The sequence below is a fragment of the Hyperoodon ampullatus genome (genome assembly GCF_949752795.1).
Source record: "Hyperoodon ampullatus genome assembly, chromosome: 19".
NCBI classification, from domain to species: Eukaryota; Metazoa; Chordata; class Mammalia; order Artiodactyla; family Ziphiidae; genus Hyperoodon; species Hyperoodon ampullatus.
The window spans coordinates 59,602,794-59,621,089 of record NC_136932.1 but is presented as its reverse complement, the minus strand read 5'-3'; positions in this window follow the sequence as shown (position 1 = coordinate 59,621,089).

Genomic DNA, 18,296 nt, shown 5'->3' with positions numbered 1-18,296 from the left:
TCCCATACAGGAAGAATCCAAGGGGAAACATGCAAAGACACATATTAACCAAACAATCAAAAATTAAATACAGAGAAATAATATTAAAAGCAGCAAAGGAAAGCAAAAAACAAACAAACAAAAAAAATCCCCAAAAGGTTAACAGCTAAACTTTCAGCAGAAACTCTGCAAGCCAGAAGGGAGTGGCAGGACATATTTAAGGTGATGAAAGGGAAAAAAACACAACCATGATTACTCTACCCAGCAAGGATCTCATTCAGATTCGATGGAGAAATTAAAACCTTCACAGAGAAGCAAAAGCTAAGAGAATTCAGCACCACAAAACCAGCATTACAACAAAAGCTAAAGAAACTTCTCTACTCAGGAAACACAAGAGAAGGAAAAGACCTACAATAACAAGTGCAAAACAATTAAGAAAATGGTAATAGGAATGTACATATTGATTACTACCTTAAACGTAAATGGATTAAATGCTCCAACCAAAAGGTATAGACTGGCTGAATGGATACAAAAATAAGACCCCTATATATTTTGTCTACAAGAGACCCATTTCAGACCTAGGGACACATAGAGACTGAAAGTGAAGGGATGGAAAAAGATATTCCATGCAAACTGAATTCAAAAGAAAGCTGGAGCAGAAATTCTCATATCAGACAAAACAGACTTTAAAAGAGAGACTATTACAAGAGACAAATAAAGACACTACATAATGATCAAGGGATCAAATCATAAGAAGATAAAACAATGGTTAATCTTTATGCAACCAACATAGGAGCACCTCAATACATAAGGCAAATGCTAAGAGCCATTAAAGGGGAAATCAACAGTAACACAATCATAGTAGGGGACATTAACACCCCACTTCTACCAATGGACAGATCATCCAAAATGAAAATAAATAAGGAAACACAAGTTTTACATGATACATTAAACAAGATAGAATTAATTGATATTTATAGGACATCCCACCCAACAATGAGAGAATATATTTTCTTCTCAAGTGCTCATGGAACATTCTCCAGGATAGATCATATCTTTGGTCACAAGTCCTTGGTAAACTTAAGAAAATTAAAATTGTATCAAGTATCTTTTCTGACCATGATGCTGTGAGACTAGATATCATTTACTGGACAAAATCTGTAAACAGTACAAACAAATGCAGGCTAAACATTACACTACTAAATAACCAAGAGATCATTGAAGAAATCAAAGAGGAAATCAAAAAATACATAGAAACAAATGGCAATGAAAACAGGATGACCCAAACCTATGGGATGCAGTAAAACCAGTTCTAAGAAGAAAGTTTATAGCAATACAATCCTAACTCAAGAAACAAGAAGCATCTCAAATAAACAACCTAATCTTACAGTTAAAGCAGTTAGAGAAAGAAAAAAAAAAAAAAAAAAAAAAAAAAAAAAAAGTAAGCAGAAGGAAAGAAATCATAAAGATTAGATCAGAAGTAAATGAAAAATAAATGAAGGAAATAATAACAAAGATAATAAAACTAAAAGCTGTTTCTTTGAGAAGCTAAACAAAATTGATAAAACAATAATTTTATCACACTCATCAAGAAAAAAAGGGAGAAAACTTAAATCAATTGAATTAGAAATGAAAAAGGAGAAGTAAAAACTGATACTGCAGAGATAAAAAAGGTCATGAGAGATTACTACAAGCAACTCTATGCCAATAAAATGGACAACCTGGAGGAAATGGACAAATTCTTAGAAAAGCATAACCTTCCAAGACTGAACCAGGAAGAAATAGAAAATATAAAAAACCACTTCACAAGCACTGTCATGGAAACTGTGATTAAAAATCTTCCAACAAACAAAAATCCAGGACCAGATGGCTTCACATGCGAATTCTATCAAATATTTAGAGAAGAGCCAACACTTATCCTTCTCAAATTCTTCCACAATATAGCAGAGGGTGGAACACTCCCAAACTCATTCTATGAGGCCACTATCACCCTGATACCAAAACCAGACAAAGATGTCACAAAAAAGGAAAACTACAGGCCAATATCACTGATGAACATAGATGCAAAAATCCTCAACAAAATACCAGCAAACATAATCCAACAGCACATTAAAAGGATCATACACCATGATGAAGTGGAGTTTATCCCGGAATGCAAGGATTCTTCAACATACACATATCAATCAATGTGGTACACCATATTAACAAGTTGAAGGAGAAAAACCATATGATCATCTCAATAGATGCAGAAAAACCTTTCAACAAAATTCAAAATGCATTTGCGATAAAAAACCTACAGAAACTAGGCATAGAGAGTCTTACCTCAACATAATAAAGGCCATATATGACAAGCCCACAGCCAACATCATTCTCAATGGTGAAAAACTGAAACCATTTCCTCTAAGATTAGGAACAAGACAAGGTTGCCTACTCTCACCACTCTTATTCAACATAGTTTTGGAAGTTTTAGCCACATCAATCAGAGAAGAAAAAGAAATAAAAGGAATCAAAATTGAAAAGGCAAAGTAAAGTTGTCACTGTTTGCAGATGGCATGATACTATACATAGAGAATCCTAAAGATGCTACCAGAAAACTACTAGAGCTAATCAATGTTTGGTAAAGTACCAGGATACAAAATTAATGCAGAGATCTCTTGGATTACTATACACTAATGATGAGAAATCTGAAAGAAAAATTAAGGAACACTCCCATTTACCATTGCAACAAAACGAATGAAATATCTTGGAATAAACCTATATAAGGAGACAAAAGACCTGTATGCAGAAAACTATTAGACACTGATGAAAGAAAATAAAGATGACACAAACAGATGGAGATATATACCATGTTCTTGGGTTGGAAGAATCAACATTGTGAAAATGACTATATACCCAAAGCAATTTACAGATTCATTGTAATCCCTATGAAACAACCAACGGCATTTTATACTGAACTAGAAAAAAAAAAACTACAATTTGTTTGGAAACACAAAAGACCCCGAATAGCCAAAGCAATCTTGAGAATGAAAAATGGAGCTGGATGTGTCAGGCTCCTGGACTTCAGGCTATACTACAAAGCTACAGTAATGAAGACAGTATGGTACTGGCACAAAAACAGAAATATAGATCAGTGGGACAGGATAGGAAGCCCAGAGATAAACCCACGCACATATGGTCACCTTATTTTTGATAAAGTAGGCAAGAATATTCAATGGAGAAAAGAGAGCCTCTTCAATAAATGGTCCTGGGGAAACTGTTCAGCAACATGTAAAAGAATGAAATTATGACACTTCCTAACATCATACACAAAAATAAACTTAAAGTAGATTAAAGACTTAAATGTAAGGTCAGACACTATAAAACTCTTAGAGGAAAACTTTGACAGAACACTCTATGACATAAATCACAGTAAGATACTCTTTGACCCACCTCCTAAAAGAAAGGAAATAAAACAAAAGTAAAAAGAAATCAGACCTAATGAAAGTTAAAGGCTTTTGCACAGCAAAGGAAAGCATAAACAAGATGAAAATCAGGCCTTAGAATGGGAGAAGATATTTGAAAATGAAGCAACTGACAAAATATTAATCTACAAAATATAAAAGCAGCACATGCAGCTCAATATCCAAAAAAACAAACAACCCAATCCCAAAATGGGCAGAAGACCTAAACAAACATTTCTCCAAAGAAAATATACAGATTTCCAACAAACACATGAAAGGATGCTCAACATGATTAATCATTACAGAAATGCAAATCAAAACTAAATAAAATGAGGTATCACGTCACACCAGTCAGAATGGCCATCATGAAAAAATGTACAAACAATAAATGCTGGACAGGGTGTGCAGAAAAGGAAACCCTCTTGCACTGTTGGTGGAAATGTAAACTGATACAGCCACTATGGAGAACAGTATGGAGGTTCTTTAAAAACTAAAAATAGAATTACCATGTGATCCAGCAATCCCACTACTGGGCATATACCCAGAGAAAATAATAATTCAAAAAGACACATGCACCCCAATGTTCATTGCAGCACTATTTACAATAGCCAGGTCATGGAAACAACCTAAATGCCTATCAACAGACGAATGCATAAAGAAGTTGTGGTACATATATACAATGGAATATTACTCAGCCATAAAAAAGAACGAAATTGAGTCGCTTGTTGAGATGTGGATGGATCTAGAGACTGTCATACAGAGTGAAGTAAGTCAGAAAGAGAAAAACAAATATTGCATATTAACACATGTATGTGGAACCTAGAAAAGTGGTACAGATGAGCCAGTTTGCAGGGCAGAAGTTGAGACACAGATGTAAAGAACAGATGTGTGGACACCAAGGGGGGAAAACTGTGGTGGGATGGGCATGGTGGTGTACTGAATTGGGCGATTGGGATTGACATGTATACACTGATGTGTATAAACTTGATGACTAATAAGAACTTGCAATATAAAAAAACAAACGAACAAACAAAACAACTAATACTAAATTTTCTTTGGGCTATTTGTATGGAAATATGTTAATATAAATGTTTCTGACATTAAAAAAAGAAAGAGTCATGTACCACAATGCTCATTGAAGCCCTATTTACAGTAGCCAGGACATGGAAGCAACCTAGGTGTCCATTGACAGATGAATGAATAAAGAAGATGTGGCACATATATACAATGGAATATCAGCCATAAAAATAAATGAAATTGAGTTATTTGTAGTGAAGTGGATGGACCTACAGTCTGGCATACAGAATGAAGTAAGTCAGAAAGTGAAAAAAGATACCGTATGCTAAGACATATATATGGAATCTAAAAAAAAAAAAAAAAAAAAAAAAAAAAAAGGTTCTAAAGAACCAAGTGGCAGGACAGGAATGAAGACACAGATGTAGAGAATGGATCTGAGGACATGGGGAGGGGGAAGGGTAAGCTGGGATGAAGTGAGAGAGTGGCCTGCATGGACATATATCACTACCAAATGTAAAATAGATAGTTGGGGGAAGCAGCTGCATAGCACAGGGAGATGAGCTTGGTGTTTTGTGACCACCTAGAGGGGTGGAATAGCGAGGGTGGGAGGGAGATGTAAGAGGGAGGAGATATGGTGATATATGTATGTGTATAATTGATTCACTTTGTAATAAAGCAGAACCTATCTCACCATTGTAAAGCAATTATACTCCAATAAAGAGGTAAACAACAAAAAAAAAAAGAAAGAATGAAAGTCAGCCTGTGGTTCTGTCTTTGCTTACATACTTACAGAATCGTGAATGTACAGAGGATAGAAGAAGTAAAACCAAAACAGAGCAAAACAGAAGACCATCTTTCTCCATTGAGTATTTTAATCTTCGGATTTAGAAATTTAAGCTGTTGGAGATGAAGAGGAGGAGCCTGGTAGGGCTGAAGGATCTAATGATGAGACAGGTAACAATAAGTATAACTTTACTTGGTGGTCTACATAAGAGATTCATTTAGCTCACTAATCTCTAGTTGATATCAGAACAGCAGAAATTTATTTATATTCTTGGGGTCATAGTAAGGGATGATGTCCTTATTTCTCTTTTACCTCTTACTAAGCTTTTTTGTTTGTTTGTTTGTTTGTGTTTTTTTGTGGTTTTTTTGTTTGTTTGTTTGTTTTTGTTTTTGTCTCCAAAGGAATTGTGTCTTAGAACTTTTGAGATTCTGTCAAAATCAGCTTACCCATCTTTTATTAAGAGGTTGGCTGCATTCACTTGGTAGCTGTGTTAAGTCTCAAAAAATGAAAGTTAAACTCTTTTCCTCTTCTGCCTGCTATTTTCAAATTCTTCCAGTAATTTCTATATTGTCCAGCTCTTTGTAGGTCAGGCAAAGCTTCCCATAATCTGGCCCTTGTTCATCTCTAGTAAAATATTTTGCTACATTCTTTGTTGAGTCCCCACTCAACCACTCTCAACCTCTTGCAGTTCTCTTTGCCAACTCATGCTTGCATACCTCCTTTATGGTATTCTTCTTTAGAAACTCATTCCCACCTTTATCCAATGCCTATTAAATTTGTAACTTCAGCCTTAGTATAACCTCCTCCAGTAAGCCCTTTCCACAGGAAGAAATAAGCAGTCCTTCTTTGTTTTCCTCCACTGTACATATGCAACAATAGCAGCACCTACAATATTCACCATAATTATCTTAATTTATGTGTCTGTCTTCCCTTACAACGTCTGTAAGTTTCTTGAATGAAAGATTAAGTCTGTATTATTTGAAAGTGCACTCACTAGACAATATGGAAGTTTCTTAGGCCCCAGCCCAGACTTGTTAAATCAGATTAAGTGGAGATGTTAGAGAAAAGCTCCAGAATCTTCATTTTTAGCAATCACCATGTAATTTTTATGCAAATAATTTTGAGCAGCACTAGACTATGTCATTTATTTTTCTACTCAGATTGCCTACCATAGTGACTGCAATTATTGTGGAATGAATAAACAAAAGAATGAAAAGGTAAATGGGTGAACAATCTTATTCATATTCATATGTAATCCATATGTGACACGAAGGACTCCTATCCTTAAGAAGAGATCTCATTAAGATTTGTTCTAATTACATATTTCATGCCCTGTGGAAGTCAAAAACTGTGTCCGTATTTACAAGGCATCTGTTCTTATGGCCCCTGCTACTTTGCACTCTAGTAATGATACTTACTGTTTTGTTCCACATCAGCCCAGGCACAAACCTTAATCCTTCTACCAGATTTTACGAGAAATCTGTTCACGTGGAGCATTTTGTAAGATTAATAGATTTGCTGAAGATTATAGAAGTCATGGGGAAAAGTCACATCATGGAATCTTCTCCTTTCTTCCTCTCTCCTTTTGTGCCCAATTTGCCTAATATTTCTCCATATTATGAGTAGCTCAGTGCTTACCTTCAAACTTACCAAACTCAACTCTAGTCTCTCAGTAGGTTTACATAGACTGCTTTGTTGATCAACCAATTATATGAAGACAGTTGGAAGTTTATTTTTGTTACAGATTTAATACTTTCTCTATTTTATACTTCTGCACACCCTTTAGGATTTATGGAGAAAGGCTATCTTTGAATCATAGGGCTAAAATCCCTGTGATGTCCTGGGGTAGACAGAAGGAAGAAGGGGTGGTATAGCAGGCTAAGGGTTAAAGCTGCAAGATGCACACATGGGATCGCAGCCAGGATTCCAAGATGGATTTCTGTGTTGGTAGGAAAAAAGAGGGGAAGGAGACAGGAAAATAACAAATCTCTCTCTTGTCTAACAGGATGCTGAGCCTTCCCTTCTACTTTCAACCCTTACTTCTTGCACTCCCTTTAGTTTAATATTTGTCAGGCTTTCCTCAAATTTGACTGAACCCAGAAAAACAGATCTGTGCATAGAAACTTGATGAATTCAGACATTTAGTGAAAACTAGTTTACTCATCCCTCTGACTCTTTAATTCACAAGTCCAGCAAACTTTGGGGCACCCTAGCAAGAGAGACGATTTGGAGCATGTTAAAGACAGTTAGACTTTAGTTGAATCAGTTGTCTTGTTGATAGTGTGGGACACTGAGATACTTGCACTAGGACAGAGTAAAGGAAAAAAATATTTTCAAGTCTAAAAGCAAAACATTTCATTGTTCTGCCAGACCTGAGTGATATCCTTGAGGGTTGGAAGCTCCCCTGGAACATCATTTCTTCCTTTATGGGTGCAGCCATGAGAGCCCTTTGTCTGATCTCTCAGGCTTTACCTTTGTGACCACCCTCACAGTCTTCTCCATAAGTTGTCTACTGCTGTGAAACAAACTGCACTCAAACTCGCTTCTGCTGAGATGACTCAAATGGCTCGAGCTGGAACAACTGGGGCCTGGCCAAGACTCTCTCTCTCTCTCTCTCTCTCCCCCTGTCTTATCTCTTTATGTGGTTAGTTTGGGCTTTCTCACTGAATGACAGCTTCTGGGTAATTAGGGGTCCTGGCTCCAAGAGTGTTCCCAGGAACAGATGGAAATCTACTCCTAAGATCTGAGCCCAAAATCTAGTATGGCATCAGTTTCTATTGGTCAAAACATCCTCACATCTGGCCCAGATTCAAGAGAAAGGGTCATAGTCCACATGTCTAGTTGGAAGGTGTGACCAAGAATTTGTGATAATCTTTAATTTGCCAAATGACATTTCTGAGATCCTTGCACCTATTGGGAATTACATTCCATTTTGCTCAAAGAAAGTTGTTTTATTTTATTTTCTTTTTTAAAAGGTCAGTATCCTTTAATATATATATATATATTTTAAATTTTTGGCTGCCTTGGGCCTTTGTTGCTTCACACGGACTTTCTCTAGTTGCAATAAGCAGGGGCTACTCTTCGTTGCACTGTGCAGGTTTCTCATTGCAGTGGCTTCTCCTGTTGCAGAGCACAGGCTCCAGGTGCACGGGCTACAGCAGTTGTGGCTTGCGGGCTCTAGATCTCAGTCTCAGTAGTTGTGGTGCACGGGCTCAGTTGCTCAACAGCATGTGGGATCTTCCCGGACCAGGGCTTGAACCCATGTCCTCTGCATTGTCAAGCAGATTCTTAACCACTGTGCCACCAGGGAAGCCCCAGAATGAGTTATCTTTGATGTATGTTTATCTTTGAGGTATAATTCCCTTATTTCTAACACTAGGTTCTTTGTGTCATAGTGAATAAGGTTTAATCACTTATTAAGAAGTACCTCATAGTCACAAAGCCAGGTCTCATTTCTTTAAACTGCAAAAGGTCCTCCCACTACCTGGGGTTGAAATTGACAGAGGGAGATGATTTTATTGTGCTTTCTTCAAGAAATTAAATAATTCTTATAAACTAGGAACACAAGCCTCATCCCAGCAAGCCCCAATCTGTGTTTTTATGTCTTGCTAATTTTAGTTCTCATTAAATATAATATGTGTATATATATATATATATATATGTGTGTGTGTGTGTGTGTGTGTGTGTGTGTGTGTGTGTGTGAGTGTGTGTGTGTGTGTGTAGCAGGAAGATATATATATATATATATATATATATATATATATATATATATAATGGTATTGACTAGATGCATGAATGAGTAAATGAATGAGAGAATACATAATATTGAAATGATGTGCATCTGTTTCTTTTAACAAGGATAGCATTAATTAACAGCATTAGGAAGTATAGCTACTGTCTGTGTCAACATGAATACCCCGTCCTCAAGAGGCTTAGACTTTCATAGTTTCCTAATGGTAAAACACAGTTTTTCAGGTGTAAGATTCTCAATGCATGAACTCTTAAGAAATGGCATCTGGCTTTGTTTTCTCCCCTATGATAAGACTTTAAACGTAGCTCGCTGTGATACTAAAGCCATTGTTAATTCTTATATGTGAGCCCCTCAGGCAAAATTTCTTTAAAGCACTAATTTCTGAGATAACACAAATCAGGCATCAAATTGTAATTTTTTATAAAAATTTAATGAACATCAAGCGAAAGTTAGGACAGATGTTGCCCTTATGAAATGATCAGTGGATCACTTACTAAAAGTTCATTGATAGATATATTGTATTGTGTAAAATGCTTAGTAGTAATACTCAGAATGTTTAGCTAATGAGCTGTTTCAGTATTTTTTAGGTCTGGAGTGGGACCCTGACACCTGCATTTTTAAGAAGCTGCTTAGGAAATTCTGTTACACAGTGATGTTTGAGAATTTATCTGGTACATATGAAGACACACACAATTTGCACAAAGAAATAAGTACTAGAGTCTTTCTAAAAAACACAGAAGTGTAGAAGCCAAGAAAATGAGGAGTGAGATAGTGAGAAGGATAAAGAGAGACGGAAGTGAAAAACAAGCAAACAAACAAACAAAACTTCTAACTAATCTGTTCTTCTGGCTTTAATTTCATTTTATCTCCAGTCCATTCTCTATTATGCCAAGAGAGATACTTTTTAAACCACAAATCCAGTCATAGCCTTTTGCTAAAACAAACAAATAAACAAACAAAACTTTTGAGTGTTTCTTATTACCTGTGGAACAGAGTCTAAATTACTGATCGTGACTTTTAATTGGGACCCTCTCCATATTTTCAGACTCATTTTTTTTTCCATTTCCCCCCTCATATTTGCTCTAGCCATGCTTGGCCACTTAGCATTTGCTAAACAAGCCTCATATTTTCAGATTTCTGTGTTTTGCTTTCGTCCTGGAATGCTCTTCTCTCAACTTAGATTAAAAGATATTCATACTTCAATACAAAGCTAAATCTCAAGTTATTGACCTTTTCTGACACTAATATTTTAAGAGATAAGATTAAGAAAATCTATATCACAGGTCAATACACAGGTAATTTTTTTAAATTAGTTAATTTATTTTTGATGTGTTGGGTCTTCGTTTCTGTGTGAGGGCTTTCTCTAGTTGTGGCAAGCAGTGTCCACTCTTCATCGCGGTGCACAGGCCTCTCACTGTCACGGCCTCTCTTGTTGTGGAGCACAGGCTCCAGACGCGCAGGCTCAGTAGTTGTGGCTCACAGGCCTAGTTGCTCCACGGCATGTGGGATCCTCCCAAACCAGGGCTTGAACCCGCATCCCCTGCATTAGCAGGCAGATTCTCAGCCACTGCACCACCAGAGAAGCCCCACAAATCAAATTTTGATGCAATCTGATGCAAGCTCATAATTCTAGGGGATCACTAGAAGGCAACATTATGACCTATAGAAGCCACATTGATTTTTTTAACTATCAAATATGTTAATGGTTAACATCTGCTTTAAATGTGTGTAGGACCTAGAATGTTTTATTACTACTTTACGATGAACACTTCTATGATCTCAGCGTATGCTTTCAGACTTTAAACAGGCAAATGTTCTATTTTTTTCTGGAAGAATGTGTAGCTCTGTGCCCATATAAACTACCTCCATGCATTTTTAATATTGATAGAATAAAATCTGGACTTTCAATTTTTCCAACATCTCAAGATAAAAATTGTGAAACATGCAGAAAAGTTGAAATAATTGTATATACCTACCATCTGGATACTACAATTGTTAGGATTTCATTTTTTTTTATTTTTTATTTTTTTTTATCACATACGTATCCTTCTATCTTTCCATCTGCCCGTCCATTCATCCATCTTAATTTCCATGCATCTCAAAGCAAGTTGCAAACATTAGTACAATTCAGGTCCTCACATTTGTTAATGCAGAATGTTAAGACTTTCATGTGAAAGTTTGGCAATTCAAGCATATACATTTCTCATCAATCAATAACATATATTTACACTATAGTTTTAAACAGTATGTGGTTTGTTTCCTATTAAAATCATCGTTAAACTGAGTAATATTTGTGTAAGCTCACATATTTTTATGATTTCTTACAAAATTCTCCCATTAGGTCACATCACCAGAAAGCAAATAATTTTTAATTCTGATAGCTTAGAAATTGCAGAAATCCCATGAGTGTTTTAATACTTTGCCTATATAAAGGTTTGCTGTATAATTTTTTTCCAGCTTCTGTAGCTATGCTTAAAGACAATTTCTTTAATATGACTTATTTTCCTTAACCTACTAGTCAAGGGATACCGCCTGGTTTGAATGAATAAGTAATGAATGTTTAGAGATATATTCCTTGAAGTTTCAGAGTTGCACAGTGGAGAAATGAGAATAGTTATATAGGAATAGGGGAAGAGAGGTGGGGATAGAGTTTGTAAGTTGATAAATCAATGCTATAATATTATTTAGTACCGTAAAATTAACAAGAAGCACTAAATAGTTAAAAATAGGAAATTCTTCGGAGCTAGAGTGGACAGAAAAGGGTTGTGGAAAGAAACTGGTGATGTTCACCATAAGCCCTCCTGTAATGATAATATTAATAATAATGCATGATAAAAACACACATAGTACTTGTTATATGCCAAGAACTATCTTAAACGATTTACATTTATATATTATTACATTTTTCTTAAATGTTACATTTTACTTAATTTTCATTTAATCTTCATAAAAGTTCTATGAGGTTAATATTATTGTTATTGTCATTTTACAGATGTGGACACTAGTCTCAAAGCAAGACTTCAGTCTTTGAACTCAAGAGTTGTGTTCTAAAATCCATGTTGTTTACTGTTGCATCTTGATATAATTTGTTTAAAAAGTTATCCATGAGGTGTTGTTTTCTGCCTTCAGTGGCAGGAAAACTTCTTCTGTCTTAAAAAATCTTGTAAGCATTCTTTTACAAATAATGAAATTCATGTAAGCTCTAAGTAAAGACAACTTCTCTGGTCTTTGAAAGGCTAGACATCCATATATTGCTCAAATATTGCAATCATCCCACTCTTGGTTTCTAGTCTCACTTTTATCTTCACCCTTTGTGCATATAGGAAACAATATTCAAAGTAAATAAATAGACAAATGTGACAATAAATTATACTTTTGCTCACTTGTTTGCTTCTACTCTGATTTTATTTAAAATTTTACATCTTTCATGATTTCTGTTGATGAAATAAAATTATTTTTAAGGCATGACAAGAAATATTTAACATAAAATTTTCTCTGCCATTTGAGCCACTAACCCCTCCTTGTTAGCGTGCATTGTGTTTTTGCATCACACATTAGCTAGATCCCCTCAGAAGACATAAGAATGCCTGCATGCCAAAAAAAAAAAAAAAAAAAAAAAAAGCAATTTTCTCTTAGTACTAGCAAAGTAACTACTTAGGAGATAACATTCCTTTCTCAATCTTGTTAAGGGTCACAGTGACCCATTACTTTCCTTGTTGGATTATATGAACTGTCAATGTGTTGTTTTGATGTATAATCCTTTCATGTATAACCACTTGTCTCAAAAACTTGTATAACTGCTTTGTCTTCTAATGGGCAGAATAGTCCTCAGAGCTCTCTGAAAGACTGTCTCCTGTGTTATAATTCTCAGGTTGGCATGAATGAAATTTTCCATTTCTTTCTTAGCTTGGCTATTGATTAATTTTTTGTGGACATTTGCATGGCATAGTCAGTAGGATATTATAGACGGCACCAGAGTATACCTGGAGTCTAACCCAAACAGGTGCTCAGTACTAGCATGGACCCTTTGAACCTCACTGGCTTCTTGGCACTCCTTACATGTTTTGGTGAGGTTTCCTAATATCTAGAGATCAGTGTTTAAGGGTTGGTCCTAAAAATTGTATTTGAGCTGTTTAACTTAAGACTTAGAGTCTCAAGGGGCACTGATGAATTTTCTAAGCAGGGACCTATGGGGATCTGGGCAGGAGATCCAAGGAAACATAAGTGGCTGCATTTTATTAAATTTGGCTTAAATGTTTTTTTTAATAAAGCAAGTAGATAGATAGTCTGAACAAACTAGTGAAATGAGAGATTTAATTATTCAGCTCCAAAGAGGAAGGGACATTTTCTCGTTACAGCCACAAGGTGTCCTCAGGCAACTGAGAACCTAGTGGAGATGTCTGAAGATCAATCCTCCTGATATGCAATGGTCCCACAGGGAACAGTACAACAGCCATTAAGTAAATACTGCTCTTCCAGGAACACAAAATAAGTGTTGGTCACCCAGTGCTTTGAGAACCCTAGGCAGGTTTACACTGTTAGACGGAGAAACCAAGACATATTAAAGAGTCTAACTGACCCAAGCGTAAATCCCGGGGAGCTAGACTCAGAAGCAGCACACATCTGATCCACCACACTGTCCTCAGAAATTTGTTCAGATCATATCTCATATCTGAATTAGGTTGCCAGATTAATAATGAAAAATTGTACTTAAAAGACCAAACAGCTCCCTGATGGACAGACATCTATGGGAACCTCAGCTGGGTTTATGTATAACTTATGGAATGGAAACTTGCAAGTGCTTACTTAGGAACTTAGGGAAGTCTCTCCCTGAAAATGGTCAAGATGTGGCTCATTTGACGTTCCAAAACTAGCTTTTTGCATATGCAATCAGAGGAAGACAGCTTGATAAACATCTTTTTAGAATTCTGACCCAAAGGGAACAAATCATTTAAGGAGAAACTTGCTTTTCTCTTCCTGTACCTTGAGATGTTTTACCCAGGCTCTCAGGAACTCTTATCTTACTCTTAACTAGACCATCTCCAATTTCTGAGACTAAGGAAAAAATAGGGGAAAGAGGACTTTTCAAACATACTGTGAGATATCTGTCTATGTCTATATGAATGTATGTATGTCTGTGTGTTTGTTATAGATATGATATGTTTCTAACTCCGAATGGTATTACTAAAATTTATTTTTAAAAGAACTCTGTTTATTTGGCTTAAAGGAAATTAACCACTTACATAATAAGCCATATTAAAGTTAGTTTCAGTTTGTTGGTTTAATTAATACAAATATATCTTTAGAGTTATCAATATTAAGTATAATATATTTATCATGCCAAAGTTTATTGAAAGTCAGTAAGAACTTATTGTTTCTGTTATAAAACATTGTCAGCAAGAAAAATAATTTGGTATGATGAAACTCTTAAGTAAATTAAATGTAAAAGAGATAAGAGTTTTTAGGTGAATCCTTTAAGGAATAGTTATGTTTCAGGTAGGTCTGCCTAAAAATAGTTTCTCTAAATTTTTGGTAACTTGAAACTTTAGAGTTTTGCTACATTAAGTTAAATCATGGAAATTCATTGGCTCTCCAGACATTTCCAAATAAGATATACTACTGCAACATTAATTGTTAAACAAGTCTAAGTTTACTAAAACCAAAGATGTTTGGATTTATTGGACATACCTTGTACCACATTGAGGAACGAAATTATGCAGTGAGAAAATGTATGTTTCTAGAGGTTATAAAATGTTCATAAGTTTGCCAATCAAGAAATGCTGGTATAGGAGGAGTCAAGATGGCAGTGTGGGAAGACATGGAGTTAGTGTCTCCCCACAACTAGGGTGCCTGCTGGTGCTGGTGGGGAAATCTGGCCCCCAAGGAGACAGGAAGAGCCCCAGAGTGAACTGGTAGGACATACCGGAGGGGAGAGGAGAAGTGGAGGTCAGATAAGATCAGTGACCCTGAGGCTGGGGAAATCAGGAGAGTCAGGCAGGAGGGCACCTCCCAGACCCCAGACCAGAGGAGCAAGAGAGGAGAGGAAGGAGTTTGCCCCTCCCCCACTTGAGCCCAGGAAGCCTGCTGGGCTCTCAGGTGAGATCCCTTGCCCTCTGAAACCAGGGGTGGGAGCAGGGCTGGGCCCTTCTGTTCCTTGAGCCTAAGCTCCACACTCCCACAGTCCCCAGGGCCTTTTCCAGCCTTGTGGGTCCTGAGCATTGGCCCTGCCCACCACCCAAGCCTTGCCCTTGCTTAGTTTCTACTCTCCATAGCCAAGGTCTTTCCACTCCCCAACCCCCATCTTTTTTCACTATTGTGGTACTGATGTACTTTCAGGTTGTTGATTCATCTATATTTTTATTTTTATTTTTACAGTATTTCTCACATATCTGTTAGTTTCCTAGTCTAATTTTATTTTTTACTTTGTTATTGTTCTCTCTCTCTCTCTCTCTCTTTTTTTTTTTTTTTTTTTTTTTGCTGCCCCATGCAGCTTGCAGGATCTTGATTCACGAGCTCAGGTTTGGGTCCCTGCAGTGGGAGCTCCAAATCCGAACCACTGAACTAACAGAGAACCTCAGACCCAAGGGAATATTCATCAGAGTGAGGTCTCACAGAGCTCCTCATCTCAACACCAAGACCCAACTCTACACAATAGCCTAAAAACTCCAGTGTTGGAAGTCTCAGGACAAACAACAAGTGAAATAGGAACACAGCCACACTCATTAAAAAAAAAAAAAAAAGTGACGGGAAAAATATATGTCACAGGTGAAGGAGCAAGGTAAAAACCTACAAGACCATATACATGAAGAGGAAATAAGCAATCTACCTGAAAAAGAATTCACAGTAATGAAGTAAAGATGGTCCAGAATCTCAGAAATAGAATGGAAGCATGGATGGAGAAAATACAGGAAATGATTAACAAAGATCTAGAAGAACTAAAGAACAAACAGAGATGAACTACACAAGAACTGAAATGAAAAATAAACTAGAAGGAATCAATAACAGAGTAATGGAGGCAGAAGAAGGAATAAGTGAGCTGGAAGACAAAATGGTGGAAATAACTGCTGAGGAGCAGAATAAAGAAAAAAAACATGAAAAGAAGAAAATCTCAGAGACCTCTAGGAAAACAATAAACACACCAACATTTGAATTATAGGGGTCCCAGAAGAAGAGAAAAATATTATGAGAAAATATTTGAAGAGATTATAGTTGAAAACTTCCCTAACATGGGAAAGGAAATAATCACCCAAGTCCAGGAAGCACAGACAGTTCCATACAGGATAAACCCTAGGAAAAACACACCAAGACACATATTGATCTAACTAACAAAAATTAAATTCAAAGAAAAAATATTAAAAGCAGCAAGGGAAAAACAAAAAATAACATACAAAAAATCCCCATAAGGTTATCAGCTGATTTTTAAGTGGAAACTCTGCAGGCCAGAAGGGAGTGGCAGGATACACTTAAAGTGATGAAAGAGAAAAACCTACAACCAAGATTACTCTACCTAGCAAGAATCTCATTCAGATTCAATGGGGAAGTCAAAAGCTTCTCAGGCAAACAAAAGCTAAGAGAATTCAGCACCACCAAACCAGCTCTACAACAAATGCTAAAGAAACTTCTCTAAGCAGAAAACACAAGAGGAGAAAAAGACCCACAAAATCAAACCCAAAACAATTAAGAAAATGGTAATAGGAACATACATATTGATAATAACCTTCAGTGTAAATGGATTAAATGCCCCAACCAAAAGACACAGACTGGCTAAATGGATACAAAAACAAGACCCATATATATGCTGTCTACAAGAGACCCACTTCAGACTTAGGGTCACATACAAACTGAAAGTGAAGGGATGGAAAAAGATATTCCATGCAAATGGGAATCAAAAGAAAGTTGGGGGCTTCTCTGATGGCGCAGTGGTTGAAAGTCCGCATGCCGATGCAGGGAACACGGGCTCGTGCCCCAGTCTGGGAAGATCCCACATGCCGTGGAGCGACTGGGCCCGTGAGCCATGGCCATTGAGCTTGCGCGTCCGGATCCTGTGCTCCGCAACGGGAGAGGCCACAACAGTGAGAGACCCACATACCGCAAAAAAAAAAAAAAAAAAAAAAGAAAGTTGGAGTAGCAATACTTGTATCAGACAAAATAGACTATAAAGTAAAGACTGATACAAGAGATAAGGAAGGATACTATATAATGATTAAAGGATCAATCCAAGAAGAAGATATAACCATTATAAATGTTTATGCACCCAACATAGGAGCACCTCAATACATAAGGCAAATGCTAACAACTGTGAAAGGAGAAATCGACAGTAACACAATAATAGTAGGGAACTTTAACACCCCACTTACACCAATGGACAGATCTTCCAAACAGAAAATAAATAAGGAAACACAAGCTTTAAATGACACAGTAGATGAGATAAATCTAATTGATATTTATAGAACTTTCCACCCAAAAGTGGCAGAATACCGTTTCTTCTCAAGTGCACATGGAACATTTTCCAAGATAGATCACATCTTGGTTCACAAATCAAGCCTTGGAAAATTTAATAAAATTGAAATTGCATCAAGCATCTTTTCTGATCACAATGCTATGAGACTGTATATCAATTATAGGAAAAAAAAAACTGTAAAAACCACAAATACGTAGAGGCTAAACAGTGCACTACTAAATAACCAAGAGATCACTGAAGAAATCAAAGAAGAAATTTAAAAAAAATAAAACATAATAACAAATGACAATGAAAACATGATGACCCAAAACCTATGGGATGCAGCAAAAGCAGTTCTAAGAGGGAAGTTTATAGCAATTCAATCTCACCTCAAGAACCAAGAAAAATCTCAAGTAAACAATCTAACCCTACACTTTAAAAAATATAGAGAAAGAAGAATAAAGAAAACCCAAAGGCAGTAGAAGGAAAGAAATCATAAAGATCAGAGAAGAAATAAATGAAACAGAAACAAAGAAAACAATAGCAAAGATCAATAAAACTAAAAGCTGGTTCTTGGAGAAGATAAACAAAATTGATAAAACCTTAGCCACAAATCAAGAAAAAAAGGGAGAGGATGCAAATCAATAAAATAGAAATGAAAAAGGAGAAATCACAGCTGACACTGCAGAAATACAAAGGATTATTAGAGACTACTACAAAAAACTATATGCCAATAAAGTGGACAACCATGAAGAAATGGACAAATTCTTGGAAAGGTACAGTTTTCCAAGACTGAACCAGGCAGAATTAGAAAATATAAACAGACCAATCACAAGAAATGAAATTGAAACCATAATTCAAAATCTTCCAATTAACAAAAGTCCA